The following is a 20,509-nucleotide window of genomic DNA, read 5'->3' as shown; positions in this document are numbered from 1 at the left end:
CACGATCCTGTCTCTACAAAATAATTTTTTTTAGCTGGGCATGGTGGTAGTCCTGCAGTCCTGGCTACTTGGGAAGCTGAGGTGGGAGGATTGCTTGAGCCCAGGAGTTCAAGGTTACAGTGAGCTATGATTGTGCCACTGGTTTCCAACCTGGGTGACAAGCAAGACCCTGTCTGTAAAAGAAAAAAATAATAATAATTTATATTAAATATCTATAGTAATCCAAACAGTATGGCTCTGGCATATAAAAAGACACGTAGACCAATAGAATAGAATAAAGAGCCTATAAATAAATCCAAGTATACACTGTCACCTAATTTTTAGCAAGGGTGCCAAGAAGACACCATGGGGGAAGGGCAGTGTCTTCAACAAATGCTGTTGGGAAAACTGGATATCTGCGTGCAAAAGAATGAGATTAGACTTTTACACCATACACAAAAATCAACTCAAAATTGATTAAAGACCTACATGTAAGACCTGAAACCATAAAACTCGAAGGAAACATAGCAGAAAAGCACCTTAACACTAGCTTTGGCAATGATATTTCAGGTATCACACCAAAAGCTCAGGTTACAAAAGCAAAAATAAAGAAGCGGGACTACATCAAATTAAAAAGCTTCCATGCAGCAAGAAAAAAATCAACAAAATGAAAAGGCAGCCTACAGATTGGGAGAAAATATTTGCAAATAACGTATCTAATAAGGAGCTAATAGCCACAATATATAAGGAACTCACACAACTCAATGGCAAAATCAATCAATAAATAACCTGTTTTAAAAATGGGCAAAGGATCTGAAGAGACATTTCTCTAAAGAGAACATACGAATGGCCAACAAGTATATGAAAAGGTGCACAGCATCACTAATCACTAGGGAGATGCAAATCAAAATCACAATGAGATATCACCTACATCTGTTAGGTTGGCTATTGTCAACAAGTCAAAAGATAACAAGTGTTGGCAAAGACATGGAGAAAAAGGGACCCTCCCCCAATACACTGCTGGTGGGAATGTAAATTAGTAAAGCCATTATGGAAAACAGAATAGAAGTTCCTGAAAAAATTAAAAATGGAATTACCATATGGCCCATCAATTCTCCTTCTGGATTGGATATACCCAAAGGAAATGAAATCAACATCTCCTAGAGATATCTGTCCTTCCATGTTCATTGCAGTGTTATTCACAATAGCCAAGATTCAGAAACAATTTGTGTCCAGGAATGAATGCATGGATAAAGAAATTGTGTCCAGGCACAGTGGCTCATGCCTGTAATCCCAATGCTTTGGGAGGCTGAGGCAGGAGGATAGTTTGAAGCCGGGAGTTCGAGACCAGCCTGGGCAATATAGTGAGAGCCTATCTTTACAAAAGTAAAATAATTATCTGGGCATGATAGTGCACATCTGTAGTGCCAGCTACTCAGGAGGTGGATGTGGGAGGATACCTGAGCCCAAGAGTTTGAGGCTAAAGTGAGCTATGATTGTCCCACTGCATTCTGGCCTGGGCAACAGAGTGAGACTCTGTCTCTATATAAAAAAAGAAATTGTGGTGTGTGTCTGTGTGTATATTTTTTTGTGTGTATATATTTTGTGTGTGTGTGTGTGTGTGTGTGTGTGTGTGTGTATTACATATATGGAATATTATTCAACCTAAAAGAAAGGGTGATTCTACCATTTGTGACAACGTGGCCAAACCTGGAAGACATTAGGCTAAGTGAAATAAACCAGGCACGGAAGGAAAATACTGAATAATCTCACTTATATGTAGAATGTAGAATTTTTTAAAAGTCAAATACAGAAAGTGAGGAGATGTAACTGAAAGGGTACAAATTTGATTTATGTAGGATGAATAACTCTAGAGAGCTGATGATGTACAGCATGAGGACTATAGTTAATAACATTGTGTGTAATTTTCTAAGAAAGTAGAGTTTAGGTGCTCTTTCCACACAAAAAATGTACCCCTGTGAAGTGATGGACATATGAATTGGCTTGATTGTATTTTACTATATATATATACACACACAACATGTTATACATCTCAAACATATATGCAGTAAAAACATTTTCAAAGAATACGTGAAAGTACAAATCGTAAAAAAAGTATACTAGGCACTGGGTGATCTGGTACAGCTAAGAGCTGTGAGACTGTAGTGAGGGGAAGATGTAGGTCGGTTGCAGGATCCAGGGAAGGCTTCCTGGAGGAGGTGGGCCCTGGGCTGCCAGGGAGGCAGTCTGGTAGGCAGTTAAGCAGGAGCATAGAGGCTGGGATGAGTAGGCTTGGGGAATGGAGGGGCTCACACAGTGGTCAGCCAAGGAGTTCACTTTGAGAACGATGGGAATTTTGGTTAAAGAGGTTATGGAAGGCATTGATTTCTCAAACAAGGGAAGGGGACTGGACTTGATTTGGGAGGCAGTGAGCAGTAAGGCGTGGCAACAGAGCGGCAAGAAAAGGGAGTAGAGTCGGAGAGTCCACCTGGGAGCCAGGAATAAGAATCCAGCCATCAATGGTCAGTCTGGGCTAGGATGAAGCCATGGAAACAAAGAAAGAGGAAGGATGAAAGCACTCGCTGGTCTCTAGAGCCTTTGGCTAGAGTAACACAAAGACTTTTCTCTCTGTAAGAAGCAAGTCCATTGTTGGTCTTTATATTTCTACAACATGAGAAATGCCTCTTTCATCCAGGAGCACGTGTCCTGCTTGAAGAAGACCAGGCAAGACAGCTTGCAAAGGAGAGCCTGAGAGGTGAATTTTCAGGTTGCACCATGATTCTTCACCAAAGGAGTCACAGAGGGTCCTTTGACATAGAAACTGCCCTAACTTATGTCCAAGTTACTGCCCTAGGGACACTTTGAGGCGTGGGATGACAAAGTACCTCCACAGTCCCCTTCCTCCGCCTCTGCCCAGAGTTCTACTTGATGTAACAGGTCTTGTGAGCCTTTTTGGGTGGAAAAATGGTCTCTCAGTTTTCACAGGTGAGTCATGAACCTGGTCCCACATTGATGCAGTTCTGTTGACATTTTAACATGAAAGGTACAAAAGGGAGATCTTGCAAAGGTCTCTCGGGATTCCGTTCCCTGGATTGTCATGAGCGTTTCTTTCTCAGATTTGAGCTTTTTCCTTTTATTTTGGAGATGAGGGTCTCACTGTGTTGTTCAGGCTGATCTGGAACTCCCAAGCTCAAGCGATCCTCCCACCTCAGCCTCCCGAGTTGCTGGGGTTACTGGTGTTAGCCGCCCAACCCATCTCAGATTTGAGCATTTCTTTCAGAAATATGAGTGAGGTGGTTTCATGTAGAGACCCCTCTGAGGCATCACTTCTACGTGCTATGTGTGCCTGAGAAACCCATGCCTGACCCAATCCCCATATACCCTCAAGTACAAATGGGATAACAGGAACCCCCACAGGGGTTCATGCACTTGACCAAGATTGCTCTTGGAGGCTGGATTCAGTACAGGTTCAGCTACTCCAGCTCAGGGCCAGAGCAAAGCAAAGGTACCAATACATTCATCTGGCTGGAAAAGGAGGATTTTGTTCTTATGAACTTTTAAATATAAAAGTAAATATATTTTTATATATATTTAAAGGAATATAAAAATGACATAGTTGTGTTTCAGTTGCCTTGCTGGATGAAGTGTCCTGTGGCTCAGAGGACACAGGGCTTAGAGAGGACTGTATGGAGATTGTGTATTTCCTTATGTATATTTCCATATAGATATATTTCCTTATATACAAACGTCTGCATAATTGCGTTTGGGAGCCCGAGACTAAAATTAAGACCCTGGCATTTTTGAAATTTTGTTGGATAGAAACTAGGGGTGGAAAAATCCCATTTAATTGCTGAGAGTAGTTTTTAGCTTATAAGAGATGAAACCTTTGATATTCATTTAGGACAAACTCTTCCTGTTTTAATGATAGCATCTCCTATATATTGAGAGCTTTCTCCGTGTTCAGTACTGTGCTAAACCCTTTACATACATAATCTCATTTACTCTTAGAGCACCCTTAAGTGAGATAATATTGTTGTCCTCCATTTACGGAGGGGGAAACTGATGGAAACAGAGACTTAGGGACTTAAGGCAAGGTGGCTAACAGGTGGAAAGCTGAGGTTTGAACCCATAGTCTTAATGACTGTGCAAAAGTTCCTGGAGAGGACTACTTAAGTTTCTTCTCCCTGCAAATTTAAAGAAAATACTTTCTAATGAAAATCAAATGTAGTTCAAGAAGCAAAAATGGCTTTTCAATGAGGAAGATGTATAAAGTTCTCTACCAGAGAGGCAGAGCAGCACTTCTGCAAACTAGTTTGCTGTTGGAGCAATTACATCTTGGCTGAAGAGAGAACAAGTACGATGAGGTGATGGAATGCAGTTTGACTTCAAGACCCTTGAGTGTGCGAAGGTCAAGGGCCAGAGGCTGACAGGCCTGAGAAACCCTAGCATGCATGGAGCTGCTCCTAAGCCCAGGGGTCCAAGTGTGACCTAGAGTTTGGCAGAGCAGACAACTAGCTCTTTGCACTAAACCTACATCTGCCTTGTGTCTCATGTCTTTTTATCACTGTAGTTTTTTGACTGTTTATTTCTGGCCCACTGAAAAGAACTACCATATCGAACTTTCTTATTCATTCTTTTGTGAAATTACAAACCACTTACACCTCTTGGGTTTCAAGATATCCAAGCATATCATTACAAATATATATGCATATATATGTATATATGTAGTAAGGTGCTCAGAGAGGCTTAGTAACTTACTCTAGGTCGCACAGCTAATAAGTGATAGTGCACAGATTTAAAAACAGGCCTACCTTCAGATCCTGAGTTGTAAATTACTATGCAATATCTCTCATACATAAATTACATTTTTTTGTAAAACTGAGATGATACTGTATGCATTCTTTGTAACGTCCTTTCACTTAACAATGACTTTCCTATATGCCGAGATATATTCAAAAACATAATTTTAATGGATATATAAAATACCTTTATCATAAAAGCATAGGCTGGGAGTGGTACCTGACACTGTAATCCCAGCACTTTGGGAGGTCAAAGTTGGCAGATCACTTGAGCCCAGGAGTTGGAGACCAGCCTGGGCAACATGGCAAAACACCATCTCTACAAAAAAAGACAAAAATTAGCCAGGCATGGTGGTATACACCTGTAATCCCAGCTACTCAGAAGGCTGAGGTAGGAGGATCACTTGAGCCTTGGAGGTGGAGGCTTGCATGAGCCTTGATCACACCACTGCCCTCTAGCCTGGGCGACAGAGTGAGACCCTGCCTCAAAAAAGTATAATAATAAACATTTATTGAGTGCTTCGGATGGGTAAGGCATCTTAACATGGATTATTTCAACTAAATTTGTTTATGTGAGACAGGATTACTGGTTGTTGGAGTTATGTCAGTTCAGAAACTCCAGCCTGCCACTATCCTACTTGCTAGCATCCCAGCCTCTCACCCCCAACCAACTTTGGAGCTGTGGGATCTGCATGGATTGTTATGCCATACAATGCAAAATGGCCTTGTCTTATTCATATGGGTAAAGAGTAAGGAGCACGTATCTAGACTGAGCACTGAGCACAGGCCATGGCAACGGCGGCCAAAGTGACCCTCCATGTTGACAAGGGGCTCATGAGGCTGGGTGTAGTGTCTTATGCCTGTAATCCCAGCACTTTGGGAAGCTGAGGTGGGTGGATCATGAGGTCAGGAGATCGAGACCATCCTGGCCAACATGGTGAAATCCCATCTCTACTAAAATACAAAAAATTCACCAGATGTGGTGGTGCATACCTGTAGTCCCAGCTACTCAGGATGCTGAGGCAGGAGAATTGCTTGAACTCGGAAGGCAGAGGTTGCAGTGAACCTAGATCGCGCCACTCCACTCCAGCCTAGCAACAGAGCAAGACTCTGTCTCAAAAAAAGAAAAGAAAGAAAGAAAAACAATGATACAAAATGATAGAATAAATGGAACAAAGCACATTCACAGTGTTGTCCAACTACCACCACTATCAATTTCCAGAACATTTTCATCATCCCAAAAGGAAATCCTATCCCTCTTGAAGTACTCACTCCTTGTTCTTCCCCTAACCCTACATAACCAATGATCTATTTTCTGTATCTGTGAATGTGCACATTCTGGATATTTCATATAACTGGAATCATATAGCAGTCCTTTTGTGTCTGGCTTCTTTCACTCAGCATATGTTCTCAAGGTTCATCCAAACTGTAGCATGTATCAGCATTTCCTTCCTTTTTATGGCTGAATAATATTCCACTGTACTGATATACTACAGTTTGCGTCTCCATTCATCAGCTGATGGACATTTGGATTGTTTCAGCCTCTTGGCTATTATGAATAGTGTTGCTAAACATTTGGGGTACAAGTTTTTGTTTCAACACCTATTTCCAATTCTATTGGATATGTACCTAGGAATAGACTTGCTGGGTCATATGGTAATTCTGTGTTTAACTTACTGAGGAACAAAACAATAGCACTACTTTTATTGTTGTAAAAAAAATCTCAACAACCAAAACGTAATTATATGGAGATATATATTTTTGTATATTTCTTTTGCAGTCTGGGGAGATGGTCTTGGGTACAGTCTCTCTTTGCATTGCTCCTGCAGGGTACTGAGCCACCTCTACCCTCACAGCAACCTCCTCTCCATCATCCATCACTTCAGGTCACTCAGTGATGAGCAAGCCAGCTTATAGCACTTTTCAGCTGAACGAATTCATAAATCACAGAAACCAACATTTGTCAGACCCAGCAATTCTGATTCTTGTTGTGAATAAAATGCTCATAATTCTCTTGGACAAGTCCCCTAGTCTCCAGGCATTTGTCTTCTTTCCCCATGGGGAAATAAAAACAGGAATCTTATTAGTGGTCTCTAGTCATCTCACAGCATTGTGGGGGGAGCTGAAGCTGGATGAATGGACATCCCTGGGCTTGTGGAGTTCTCATCAAGTGGGCAATGACGGGTATGATCCTCTTTGGAGCCTGTCACTGATGTTGACATTGAGAATACCAGTGTGGAAACAAATGCTGTCTTTGTCACAGGCTCAACTACAGGGGCCTCTCCTTCCCAAAGCTGGCAGCTGAGGCTAAGTACTTGAGATCTCTGGGCCAGCTGTTGTGGAGTAAACGCCAGGCAGTAGGTAAGGCAAGATTCAGAACTGGGCGAAAAGCCAAGCTGGAGTGGGAGCACTGATAGGAGTGGAACATAAAAGTTGGCAAACAAGTGCTTTCCAAGTAGGTTTTAAAAAATCCAGTCTGGCCTCTAAAGTAGACAAAGCACCAATGGGGCGGAGGGGGGGGGGCGGGTGCAGGCCTGGGGGTGCTGCCTGAAAATGTCTGCTCTAACTCACTATCAGCTAAAGAAGATTCTAGAACTGGAACGGCACTGTGAGCAATGTTTCCCAAGGAGCCTCCCCTTGGAGCACAGAAAGATAGCCACACCCTTTGAAGTAAGCTGGCAGCTTACAAAGGGCAGTGTTGTTTCCACTAAGGAAGAATGATAACCCTGCATAATGGTGTCCTTATTCTGTAAACCCCAGACCTTCTGCGATGAGGGGCAAGTGAGCTTGCAGGCCCCAGCAAAGGGGGAGGGTTGGCAAAACACATACTTTTAGCTTGCTTGCTGGTCAACGTGGAAGGTCTTCCCTAGGAAGACCATGTGGTCAAAGTCAGGGGTCTGTTTCAACTCTCTTCCAAGGATGATTGCTAAATCAGATCAAAATACCTTTTTAATTTGGTGATGGCTGATGCAAGTTTCCAAATGCACATATCTTCTATATTTGATGTATTTCAGTGAATCATGCTACAAGCTGAGAGGCTCTAGAGATGAAAGGCTGATGAAAAAAAAAAAATGGATGAGCCCATTGTTTTACATCAGAATGAGAACGGTGATATTTCTGAGTAGTGGGATTCCTGTCACACAAAAGGAGAAGTCAGTAGGCTAGCAGTAGCTGCCAAGGGCAGCTGATTGGACAGTTATTAGGGAATAGAGTCCTAAAATTGGAATTTTAACATAGGCTTGACCAACTTTGGGATGCCTATGGTATTGTGTCATACATGCTTATGTCAGGGACCACTTCCAAAATTCTGACTCATCTCCCAGGCTAATGAAACCATTTCAGTATGTGAATTACACTCCTGGTGTCATCCAAGGGAGTTTTTGTCAACCTAGTGCCCAGGACTGATTCCATTAGGCCTAGGAGTAGCTATGTGTTGCAACAGAAAGCGCCACGAAGAGCCCTGAGCTCCAGTCCTAGCTCTCTTGCCAATTAACTGTCATTCCAAGTGAATCTTTTAATGAATCTGTGTCTTGGTTTCTTCAACAGTTAAAAAGAGACTGTTGAATTTAATGAGTTAGTCTCTTCCGGCTTTAAAATAAAATATGCATGTTGCATAGCTTGGCATTCAACAAAGAATTGTTGTGGATATATGCAAGTAATCGAATTTTATAATTTTCTTTAGGTATGAAGGAGACCTTAAACATCACATAGTCCAGCCCCTTTATCATACAGATGTAGAAACCAAGGTCCAGAGAGGGGAAGGAATTTGCTCAATTAGTGCAGAATTAGGGTTAGAGAACAGGTTCTAGATTCCCAGTCCAGTGCATTTTCCACTACATTCATTTTTAAATCTAAGTAATACATGACCATCGTTTAAAAATATCAAATAATACAGAGAGCTGGTAGTAAAAAAACAACAGTTCTCTGCCCCACTCCTCCCCATTCCCAGTCCTACTCCTCAGAGGCAGCCATTGTGAACAGATTCTGTTGGCAATTCATCTGATAGTTACGTCTGTATCTCTAAATATTACTCTATTCCTATTCTTGATGTATCCATTTTGGACATTGTCTATTGATTCCCTGTTATAAAAATGGAAGATTTAGCTCACTTAACATTATTCCCAACTGCCTCTCTTTCTTCCACCTCCCCATGTTTGATAGTATTATTTTTATTTTACTTTTTAAAATAGTGTGCTATTTTAAAATTTGCTTTTTTGGTGTACAGTTCTATGAGTCTATGCAGATACATAAAGTCACGTAACTGCCACCATGATGATGATACAGAACAGTTCCAGTACCCCCAAAATCCCCTCATGCTACCCTTTGTAATCAGCTCCTCCTTTTAACCCCTAGATTGATCTGTTTTCTTGCTACAATTTTGTCTTTTTCAGAATGTCCCAGAAATTGAATCATACACTATGTAACCCTCTGAGACTGACTTCTTTCAGTGTAACTATTTTGAGATTCATGTATCTGCTATTCATTCTTTTGTATTGCTGAATAGTATTCCATTGTATGGATGTACCACAGCTTATGCATTCACTAGTTACAGATCGTTTCAGTTATTTCTGGTCTGATAGCATTAATTTTTAGTTATTCTATTGGTTACTTTTTAACTGGAAATCATATGAAACGTCTACTTGTACCATCATCCGCTATATAGTAAGTAGGTCTTCCTTTTCAGAATAGTAAATGCTTTGGATTGATTGAAAAACATAATAATTTCATTTCTTTAGTCACAGTTTTAGACGGATTTAATTTGAGGGTGTGATTTTTCTTGGGGGTGGGAAGATTTGTTCAAATACCATCCAGCACACAAGAACAGAAAATGAAACACCGCATATTCTCACTCATAGACGGGTGATGAAAAATGAAAACACATGGACACAGAGAGGGGAGTACTACACACTGGGGTCTATTGGGGGGAAAAGAGGAGGGCCAGTGGGAGGGGGAGGTGGGGAGGGATAGCCTGGGGAGAAATGCCAAATGTGGGTGAAGGAGAGAAAGGAAGCAAAACACACTGCCATGTGTGTACCTACGCAACTGTCTTGCATGTTCTGCTAATGTACCCCCAAACCTAAAATGCAATAAAAAATTTAAAAAAAAAAAACAAAAAAACAAATACCGTCCAGCAGCCCTATTCAAGGCTACAGCCATTCTAAATGCCTCCTGTCACATCGGGGGTCTTCTTTAGTACCAGACATGTTTGTTGCTGGGAAGATATACATGTACTTTCTGTTCTGACTGTTGCTAACTCAGGCAGTAGTTTTTGGGAAAAAGACCTTTCTTCATGTGGATTTCAGCTTTTGTCTGTCATGCTTTTTCTGTTCCAGCTGCCTTCACCAGTGAGCACAAAGCCACATTTCAAAAGAAACTGACAAATTATACCCAGCTGCCAGAAGGAGGTTAGTTTTCTGCGTGTTTTGTGTCCCCCTTCTCTGATAACCAACAGGTTAACTTTCTAAAGGGAACTGACAAAAGCAGAAATTGTCTTTTCACTTAAATAAGTTGTGATTGTTGATTTTTTTAAAAGATGTGGATTTGTAATTTTCCTTTCCATTCCTACTCTAATTTGTACCAGGAAATAGAGTGTAAGTGATCACAATGAAACCTCTATTGTTTGCAAGATTTATATTATGTGTTCTGGATTTCTAAGTGCTTACAAAATCTAAATTAATTTTTAAATTATCTAGCACAGTGTCTTTACTCAGTGAGCAGCCATTTAAAGGCTGAATGATGTCAGCCCTGGCCGTAGAAATGTATGTGTTGTTATATTTCATGTGCATTTTAACCATCTTTGTACATGTCTTATGCATCTAGCATTTATGCTGTACAACAGGAGAGATGCCTAGCACAGCACCCTACACACAGTAGGTGCTCACTAAATGCCATTTGAATTGAAATGATCCCAAAGAGTATCATGTATACATGATGATAAAATATTCTGTGTTAATGCAGCGAGTCTGGCATTCTCAAACACTAATAGGAATGCAAATTGGTACAACTCTCCCACAGGGCAACTTGGCAAAATGCTCCAAAGCCTTGACAATGTTCTTATCCTTTCACCCAGTAATTCGCTATCTAAGGATTCATCCTAAAAGAAAGTGGAGATGCACAAAATACAAATGCACAGAAATTCATTTAAAATAGAGAACAAGTGGAAACAACTTCAGTTGTCCACACTATGAAATCCTATGCAGTAACATTTACACTCCAAAATGCAATGTAGTTATTTAAAATCATGCTTGCAAGAATATTTAATGACATGAGTAAATGCTCAGAGTCTAAATTAAGTGGTGAAAAGGAGGATACACAGACGAACATATGGTGAAATCCCAAGTGTGTTTGTTTGTGTGTGTGCATGCAGAAAAAAAAAAAGACCAGAAAGAAATAACAGAAATTAACAATGGGCCGGGCACAGTGGCTTATGCTTCTAATCCCAGCACTTTGGGAGGCTGAGGCAGGTGGATTATGATGTCAGGATATTGAGGCCAAAATGGTGAAACCCTGTCTCTACTAAAAATACAAAAAAAAAAAAAGATTTAGCTGGGTATGCTGGCACAGACCTGTAACTCCAGCTACTCAGGAGGCTGAGGCAGGAGAATAGCTTGAACCCAGGAGGCAGGGATTGCAGTGAGCTGAGATCGCACCACTGCACTCCAGCCTGGTGACAGAGCGAGACTCCATCTCAACAGAAAAAAAAAGAAAGAAATACTAACAATGATTAGCCAGCCGTAGTGGCACATGCCTGTTGTCCCAGCTACTCGGCAGGCTGAGATGTGAGTATCCCTTGGATCCGGAAGTTTGAGGCTACAGTGAGCTGTGATCTCACCACCTTGCTCCAGCCTGGGTGACCACGTCCCTAATCAACAAACTACAAAACAATAATTATCCCTGTGTTGTGGGATTGTGAGTTATTTTCATTTTATTGTTTTTGTAACGAGCTTATCTTACTTTAAAACCCAATTTTTTTTAATTTGAAAGAAGTAAATACTACTCAGGCTAGAGGGCTGACATTCATAAGATCCTAGTAATGAGATACCCATTTCTCCAACCAGTGTCAACTCTTCATCCTTAAAAAAAAAAAATGCAGATAAGGTCTCACTATGTTGCTCAGGCTAGAGTGCAGTGGGGTAATCGTAGCTCACTGGAGCCTCAAACTCTTGGGCTCAGTGTCAACTCTTGAGATGCCACATGGATGGTTATGACAGTAGTCAGTTTTTAGAAAAACTAAAGCCCAGAAGTCATTTCAGATTTAAGTGCTCTGAGGGGCCAGGTACAGTGGCTCATACCTGTGATCCTAGCACTTTGGGAGGCCAAGGTGGGTGGCTCACTTAAGCCTAGGCATTCAAGACCAGCCTGGGCAACATGGCAAAACCTCATCTATACAAAAAATTTAAAAATTAGCCAGGTCTGGTGACAATCGCCTGTAATCCCAGCTACTTGAGAGGCTAAGGTGGGAGGGTTGCTTGAGGCCAGACATTCCAGCGCAACCTAGGCATCATAGGAAGACCCCATTTCAACAAAGAAAACATGTGAAAAATGAGCAGACATGGTGGTATATGCCTGTGGTCCTGGCTACTCAGGAGGCTGAGTCTGATCATAGCCTCAGGAGGAGGATTGCTTGAGCCCAGGAGTTCAAGGCTGCAGTGAGCTGTGATCACACCACTGCACTCCAGCATAGGCGACAGAATGAAATCTCAAAAAGAATAATAAGAAGAATTCTCTGAGCCTTCATTTGATATTGAAAGGCAAATATGTTTATCCTTTTCTCAAGGCCTAGTTAATTTTCATCCTTCTCTCTCTATCCCCACCCCTTTTTAAACTGTCCAGATCTGTGGAACAAATGTTGAGCAAACTGGAAATAAATAAAATCCAATGCCTTTAAGATACCACAAATCCCTCCCTTCCTGTGTACTAATGGCTACCTGCCCATTCTACTCCCCAGAGTGAAGGGCTAGAGTCAGCCAAAATGGAGGCTTTTCTGATTCAAGTGTGAAAAATGCAAATGCTCAAAAGATAGAAACACTTAGGAAATCTGAAAAGATTGAGACACAACATGTATAACCCTCCCTCCCCTAGTTCTTAGCTTCACATGATAAAAACTGGTGGGCTCTGCTGGAGGAAAAACTCAATCATAGAAGGCAGATGTATTAGTCTGTTCTCATGCTGCTCTGAAGAAATACCCGAGACTGGATAATTTATAAAGGAAAGAGGCTTAATTGACTCACAGTTCCACATGGCTGGGGAGGCCTCAGGAAATTTATACTCATGGTGGAAGGGGTAGCAAACACGTCTTTGTTCACATGGCGGCAGGAGAGAGAAGTCCCAGCAAAAGAGGAAAAAGCCCCTTATAAAACCATCAGATTATGTAAGGACTCATTCATTATCACAAGAACAGCATGAGGGTAGTCACCCATATGATTCAATTACTTCCCACCAGGTCCCTCCCATGACACTTGGGGATTATGGGAGCTACAATTCAAGATGAGATTTGGGTGGAGACACAGCCAAACCATATCAGCAGATATATTAAGGACAGTTCATATCTCAAAGTAATCACACAATCCTAGATCATTAGAGCTGGAAGAAAAATATTCCAGCAAGTATAGGGCTCCTTCCAAATACCAGATACTATGCTAATCCAATGTTATCTCATAAAAAAAATACCTACCAATGCACCTCATTTAATACATGAGGAAACTGAAGCCCAGAGAGAGGTTATTAATTACCTTAGCTCACATCATTTGTTGGCTGCTAAGATGGGATAGTTCCTATGTCTTCTGGAGACTCTCAAGTGAAAAGACGGGTTTTTCTAGTCTAATCTTTTCTTCAGCTCCAAATATTCCAAATACTGTGGACTTGTGCTTGGATGTTTTGCTAACAGCTCAAGCTAATCAGGTACAAAGATAAATTCACGGTGTTTCCCTCATCTCCCTGCCACCCAGGATCTGAACCAAAGTCTGTTTTGCTTTTTACTGAATTTCATCCCCAACAAACAGTCTCTTAACAAGTCCTGTCAATTTTTCCTTCAAAAACTACCTCCAGGTACTAACATACTGTCAAGACAACTCAACCTCTACCTTCTTAAAAAAAAAAAACCCTTCTCGACCACTTCAGCCATACTACTGCCTCTCTTCTGGCTTCAGACAGCACTTTTCATCTGCATCACACAGTTTAGTTTAGCACTTCTCATTCAGGGACAATTAGCATGTGCTCAGCAGCATTCACTCATGCCACAAGCATGTATTGAGTGTCTACTATATTCTACATCCTGAAATGGAGAATTTGCTTTTCTTGTTTTCCCAAATAGACATAAAATACCCTGAGAGTCAAGGTCACATCTTTCTTCATAGTTTCTTAAACACCCAATACAGTTCTTGGCACATATTGAACACTTGTTAGTTAAAGAGCAGTACAGACTCAAGGAAACTGTCACCAGCTCAGCAGCTGACGAGCTCAGGGGACACTTTAATCTATAGTTCTGCTTCAACATCTCACAAGCTACATGAGTATGATCCACTCGTTCAACAAAGACAGCATATTAAAATGTGAGCTTTTGACACCATAGCTCCAGAGATAAGTAATGAGATTTAATAACTAATCAGAGGTGTGAGACCCTAAAAGTTAACTTCTGCTTTTAGAGAGATCGAATAGATAAACTTTTCCCTATTCCTTTCACTAAGTACAACTATAAACCCTAGTTATTATATATACAACAAACATAAGACAACCAAGAAAGATGGAGAGAAGATAGACTCACTAAGGACCTTGAGACTCAAAGAGTGACACGTTCTTGAGTTCCCCAAGCTTTCTTTTTGCCTCAAGTATCCCAGACTGGCTGCTAGAGAAGCTAGCAATTCAGAAAACACCAATGGGAACAGATTTTTCTTTTACTTTTTCTTTTTTTTCTTTTGAGACTGAGTCTCACTCTGTCACCCAGGCTGGAGTGCAGTGGCATGATCTCGGCTCATTGCAACCTCCGCCTCCTGGGTTCAAGCAATTCTCCGACCTCAGCCTCCTGAGCAGCTGGGATTACAGGCATGCACCACCATGCCTGGCTAATTTTTAAAATATTTTTGGTAGAGACAGGGTTTCACCATGTTGGTCAGGCTGATCTCGAACTCCTGACCTCGTGATCTGTCCACCTCAGCCTCCCAAAGTGCTGGGATTTAAGTTGTGAGCCACTGTGCCCGGCCAAGGGAGCAGATTTTTCTAAAGCCCCAACAAAAGCCTATTCTCTCTAGCCAAAGGACTAGGAAATGGGGCACCCTAGAAAGACAGAAAACTTTGACACAATTACTGCTCTACTGTAGCCAAACGTGGGAGGAAGAACTGTAACCCTCACCTCCAACTGCAAGCAAAGGCTGAGTGGCGAGCCTGATCTTCTACTCCAATCTGGCAGTAACAAGGCATCCCTTCCCCTTTTTTCTACTAAAGCACTGTCAGAACAAAAATCACTAAAACATAAGGCTTAAATAAGATCCAGAGTTTCATAACACAATATCCAAAATGAACAGTATTCAGTTGAAAATCATCCATCATACCAAAAACCAGGAAGATTTCAAACCGAATGAAAAAGACAATCAATACATGCCAACAATAAGATGACCAAGATAGAATTATCTGACAAAGATTTTGAAACAGTTATCATAAAAATGCTTCAATGAGCAATTACAAACAAGCTTGGAACAAATAAAAATAACAGGGGCCAGCATGGTGGCTCACGCCTGTAATCCTAGCACTTTGGGAGGCTGAGGCGCGTGGATCACAAGGTCAGGAGATCGAGACCATCCTGGCCAACATGGTGAAACCCTGTCTCTACTAAAATACAAAAACTAGCTGGGCATGGTGGCACATGCCTGTAATCCTGGGTACTCGGGAGTCTTAGGCAGGAGAATCACTTGAACCCAGAAGGCAGTGGTTGCAGTGAGCCAAGATCACATCACTGCACTGTAGCCTGGTGACAGAGCAAGACTCTGTCTCAAAAAAAAAAAGAACAGAAAGTCTCAGCAAATAAGAATATATAAAGAACCAAATGTAGATTTTAGAACTGAAAAACACAATAATCAAAATGAAAATCTCAGTGAATAGGGTGAACAACAGAATGGAGGGGACAAAGGAAAAAAAATCAGTGAACTTGAGTATATAACAATAGAAATTATGCAGAAAGCAAATAGACTGGAAAAAAATAAGAGTCTCAGGGACCTGTAGAACTATTACAAAAGATACAACATTCACGTCATTGGAGTCCCAGGATGAGAGGAGGAGACTAGGACTGAAAAGTATTTCAATGAATAATGGCTGAAACTTCCAAACTTGGCAAAAGACATAACCTACAGATTCAAAAAGATTAGAGAATCCCAAACATGCTAAACCCAAAGAAATCCACACTAAGACATATCATAGTTAAACTGCTGGAAACTAAAGACAAAGAAAACAATCTTGAAAGCAGACAGAGGAAAAACAATGATTTAGCCAAGCATAGTGGTTCATGCCTATAATCCCAGCACTTTCGGAGGCCAAGGTGGGTGGATCATTGAGCCCAGGAGTTTGAGACCAGCCTGGACAATATGGTGAAACCCCATCTCTACAAAAAGTAAAAAAATTAGCCAGGTGTGGTGTTGCACATCTGTAGTCCCAGCTACTTAGGAGGCTCAAGTAGGAGAGTCTTTGAGCCCAGGGAGGTCGAGGCTGCAGTGAGCCGTGATTATGCCACACTGAACTCCAACCTGAGCAACAGAGTGAGTCTCTGTGTCAAAAAAGAAAATAAAAACAATGATTTGACAGAGAAACTGAGAAACAATTATTTTAATGGCAGTTGATTTCTCATCAGAAACCACAGAGACAGAAGGAACTGGCACATTTTTCAAATATTGAAAGAAAAAACTAAATCCTATATCCCACAAAAATGTCCTTCAGGAATGAAGGGAGAATTGAGACATTCTCAGATGAAGGAAAATTAAGAAAACCTGTCTCCATCGGAGCTACTCTCAAATCAGAGCTAAAGGAAGTTCTCTAAACAGAAATGATCAAATAAATCTTGAAATAGCAATAAGCAAGAAAGAACACAATAAGCCAAAACATGAGCATGATAGACTTTCTTTCCTCTCTGAGTCTTCAAATGCTGTTTGATGGTCATAGCAAAAATAATAATACTGTCTGATATAGAAAATATTTAAGATGATTATATCATAAACTAGGGAGATAAAGGGACATTAACAGAAGTAAGGTTTTTTTTTTTTTTTAAGGCGGAGTTTTGCTCTTGTTACCCAGGCTGGAGTGCAATGGCACAATCTCGGCTCACCGCAACCTCCACCTCCTGGGTTCAGGCAATTCTCCTGCCTCAACCTCCTGAGTAGCTGGGATTACAGGCACGCACCACCGTGCCCAGCTAATTTTTCTTGTATTTTCAGTAGAGATGGGGTTTCACCATGTTGACCAGGATGGTCTCGATCTCTTGACCTCGTGATCCACCCGCCTCGGCCTCCCAAAGTGCTGGGATTACAGGCTTGAGCCACCGTGCCCGGCCGAAGTAAGGTTTTTACACTTCACTCATACTGGCAAAGTAACATTACCAGTAGACTGTGATAAGTTATGTATATACACTGTAATACCTAGAGCCACCACTCAAAATCCATACAAAGATATACACTCAATACACTAAAGATAAGTCAAAATGTTACAGTATTCCCCAAAATATTCAAATACTCATAGGAAGGCAGGAAAAAGAAAACAAAATTAAAAATAAAATGGCAGACATAGATCCTAACATATCAATAATTACGTTAAATGTATATAGGGTCCAAATACACCCATTAGAAGACAGAGACTGGCAGAGTGGATAAGATAAAATGACCCAAGAGTATGTACTCTATAAGAAACTTGCCTTAAATATAATGATATAAGATGACTGAACGTAAAAGGAAGGAAAGATTATATATCATGCAAGCACTAGTCAAAACAAAGCATGAGTGTCTATATTAATATCAGATAGACTTCAGAGAAAGAAAATTACCAGAGACAGAGAGGGACATTATGTAATGATAAATGGCTCAACTCACCAAAAAGACCTAGCAATCCTAAATGTACATGCACCAAACAACCAAGCTGTTTGTGAAGCAAAATATGTGAAGCAAAAACTGATAGAACTGAAAGAAAATCCATAAAGCCACAATAATAGTTGGAAATTTCAACACCCCTCTCTTAACAATTGATAGAACAACTAGACAGAAAATTAGCAAATATATAAATTCAACAATACCATCAATAACAGGATTTAATCAACATGTATAGAATACTCCATCCAACACAAGCAGAATACACATTCTGTAGAACATAGCACAAGACAGACCATATTTTGAGCCATAATAAAAGAAACCACAACAAATTTAGAAGAATTATAGTTGTACATAGTGTGTTCTCTGATGGTAATGGAATCAAATTAGAAATTAATAACAGAAAGATAACAGGAAAACATCCAAACACTTGGAAAATAAACAACATTCTTCTAAATAATCTATGGGCCAAAGAGGCAGTCTCAGGAGAAATATTTAAAATACATTGAACTGAATTGAAAATAAAAGTGTAATATTTCAAAGTTTGCGGGACATGGCAAAAGCCACACTGAGAGGGAAATTTATATCACTAAATTATACATTAGAAAAGAGGAAATGTCTTAAATCAGTAATCTAAGTTCCCACCTCAAGAACCTACAAAAAGAACAAATAAACACAAAGCAAGCAGAAGGAAGGAAATAATAAAGATAAGAGTTGAAATTGAAAGAAAGGAAAACAATAGAGAAAATTAATGGGAAAAAATCCTGTTCCTTTGTAAAAAATAAAAATAAAAAATAAAATTGACAGATCTCTAGCAAGACTGGTCAAAAAAAAAGAGAAAGAGAGAGAAAAGAGAGAGGGAGAAGAAACAAATTACCAGTATCGGGAACAAACAGGGGATACCACTACAAACCCTGTAGATATCAAAAGGTTAACAACTTTAGACACACAAATGTAAGAATGAACCAATTCCTTGAAAAACACAAACTGATACTAAAACCAGACAAAAACACTACAAGAAAACTGCAGACCAATATCACTCGAGAGTAGATGCAAAAATTAATAACAAAATATTAGCAAATAGACTTCAGCAATATGAAGGAATTGCATACCATGACTGAATAGGGTTTATTCCATGTACGCAAGTCTGGATCAATATTTAAAAACCAATCAATATGAACCACCATATTAACAGCTAAAGAAGAAAAATCGCATGATTTTATCATTTGATGCCAAAAAACATTTGACAAAATTCAGCATCCATTCATGATAAAATCTCTCAGTAAACAGAGAATAGAGAGGAATTTCCTCAACTTGATGAAGAGCATCTGCAAAAAAACAACTCTACAGCTAACAATTTACTTAATGGTGAAAAACTGATTGTTTTCACCCTTAGATCAAGAAAAAGGCAAGGATGTCCACTTTCACTACTCTTATTCATCATAGCGCTGGACATTCTAGCTAGTACAGAAAGTCCAGAAAAGGAAATAAAAGGCATACAGATTAGAAAGAAAGAAATGAAAATTTCATTATTTTCAGATGACATGATGGTCTGTATAAAGACTACCAAGAAAACTATTTTTAAAAAACTCCTAGAACTAATAAATGAGTTCATCAAGGTCAGGAGATACAAGAAAAGCATACACAAATCAATGTATTTCTATATACTAGTAATGAATACATAAACACCAAAGTTAAAAATACAGCACCCTTTATAACTGCTCAAAAAAAGACTTAGGTGTATATCTAACAAAACATGACTAAGACTTGTATGTTGAAAACTATGAAGTGCTGAGGAAATAAATATCTAAATGGAGAAACATACTATGTACTTTAAATGCTTTAAATCCATTTAAAAGATTATGCATAAAGGTGTCAATAATTTCTATATTGATATACATGTTTAACATAATTCCTATCAAAACAGCAACAAGACTTTTGTGTAATTTTATGTCAAATTTATACATAAAGTCAAAGGAACCCAAATAGCTAAAGCAAGTTTGAAAAAGAAGAATAAAGTGGGAGAAATCAGTTGACCCTATTATATATATATCTACAGTAATCAAGACTGTGTGGTGTTGGTAGAAGGATAGACACGTAAATCAATAGAACAGACCAGAACCCAGAAATAGACCCATAGAAGTATGGCCAACTGACTTTTTAAAAGATACACATGCAATTCAATGGAGAAAAGATAGCCTTTTAAACAAATGATGATGGAGAAACTGCACATCCGGTGGGGAAAAAAGAACCAGGGTTCTCCAGAGAAAAAGAACCAATAGGATGTGTGTGGGGTGGTGGGGGTAGCGTGTTTAGAGAGAGAAAAAGAGATAGAGAGGGAGAGATGGATTGATTGATTGATTGATTGATTAAGGAATTGGCTCATGGAATTGTGGAAGCTGGCAAGTCCAAAATTTGCATGGTAGGCCAGCAGGCTGGAGACTCAGGGAAGAGTTAATGTTGCAACTTGAGTTCAAAGGCAGTCCGCTGAAAGAATTCCCTTTTCCTGGGGAGGTCAGTCTTTTGCTTAAGGCCTTCAACTGATTGGATAACGCCCACCCCCATTATGGAAGGTAATCTACTCGAAGTCTACTGATTTACATGTTAATCTCCTCTAAAAAAAATACCTTCACAGCAACATTCAGAGATGTTTCATCAAATTTCTGGTTACTG

General features: G+C 40.0%; 1 protein-coding gene across 4 annotated transcripts in view; it reads left to right on the top strand.

Moving 5' to 3' along the window:
* PLAC1 (placenta enriched 1) overlaps positions 1 to 20,509 on the top strand; it is a 196,280-nt gene that overhangs the window by 151,017 nt on the left and 24,754 nt on the right. For 2 of the 4 annotated variants that reach the window (XM_035287605.3, XM_035287604.3), the window contains exon 2: positions 10,112 to 10,183. The exons of the other annotated variants lie outside the window; for them this stretch is intronic. The gene's annotated coding sequence lies outside the window, so the exon portion shown is untranslated. The remainder of the gene's footprint in view (positions 1 to 10,111; positions 10,184 to 20,509) is intronic. 4 annotated transcript variants of the gene reach the window in all.

This window comes from Callithrix jacchus, chromosome X (genome assembly GCF_049354715.1).
Source record: "Callithrix jacchus isolate 240 chromosome X, calJac240_pri, whole genome shotgun sequence".
Lineage (NCBI taxonomy): Eukaryota > Metazoa > Chordata > Mammalia > Primates > Cebidae > Callithrix > Callithrix jacchus.
This window is presented reverse-complemented; position numbering and strand designations above follow the sequence as displayed.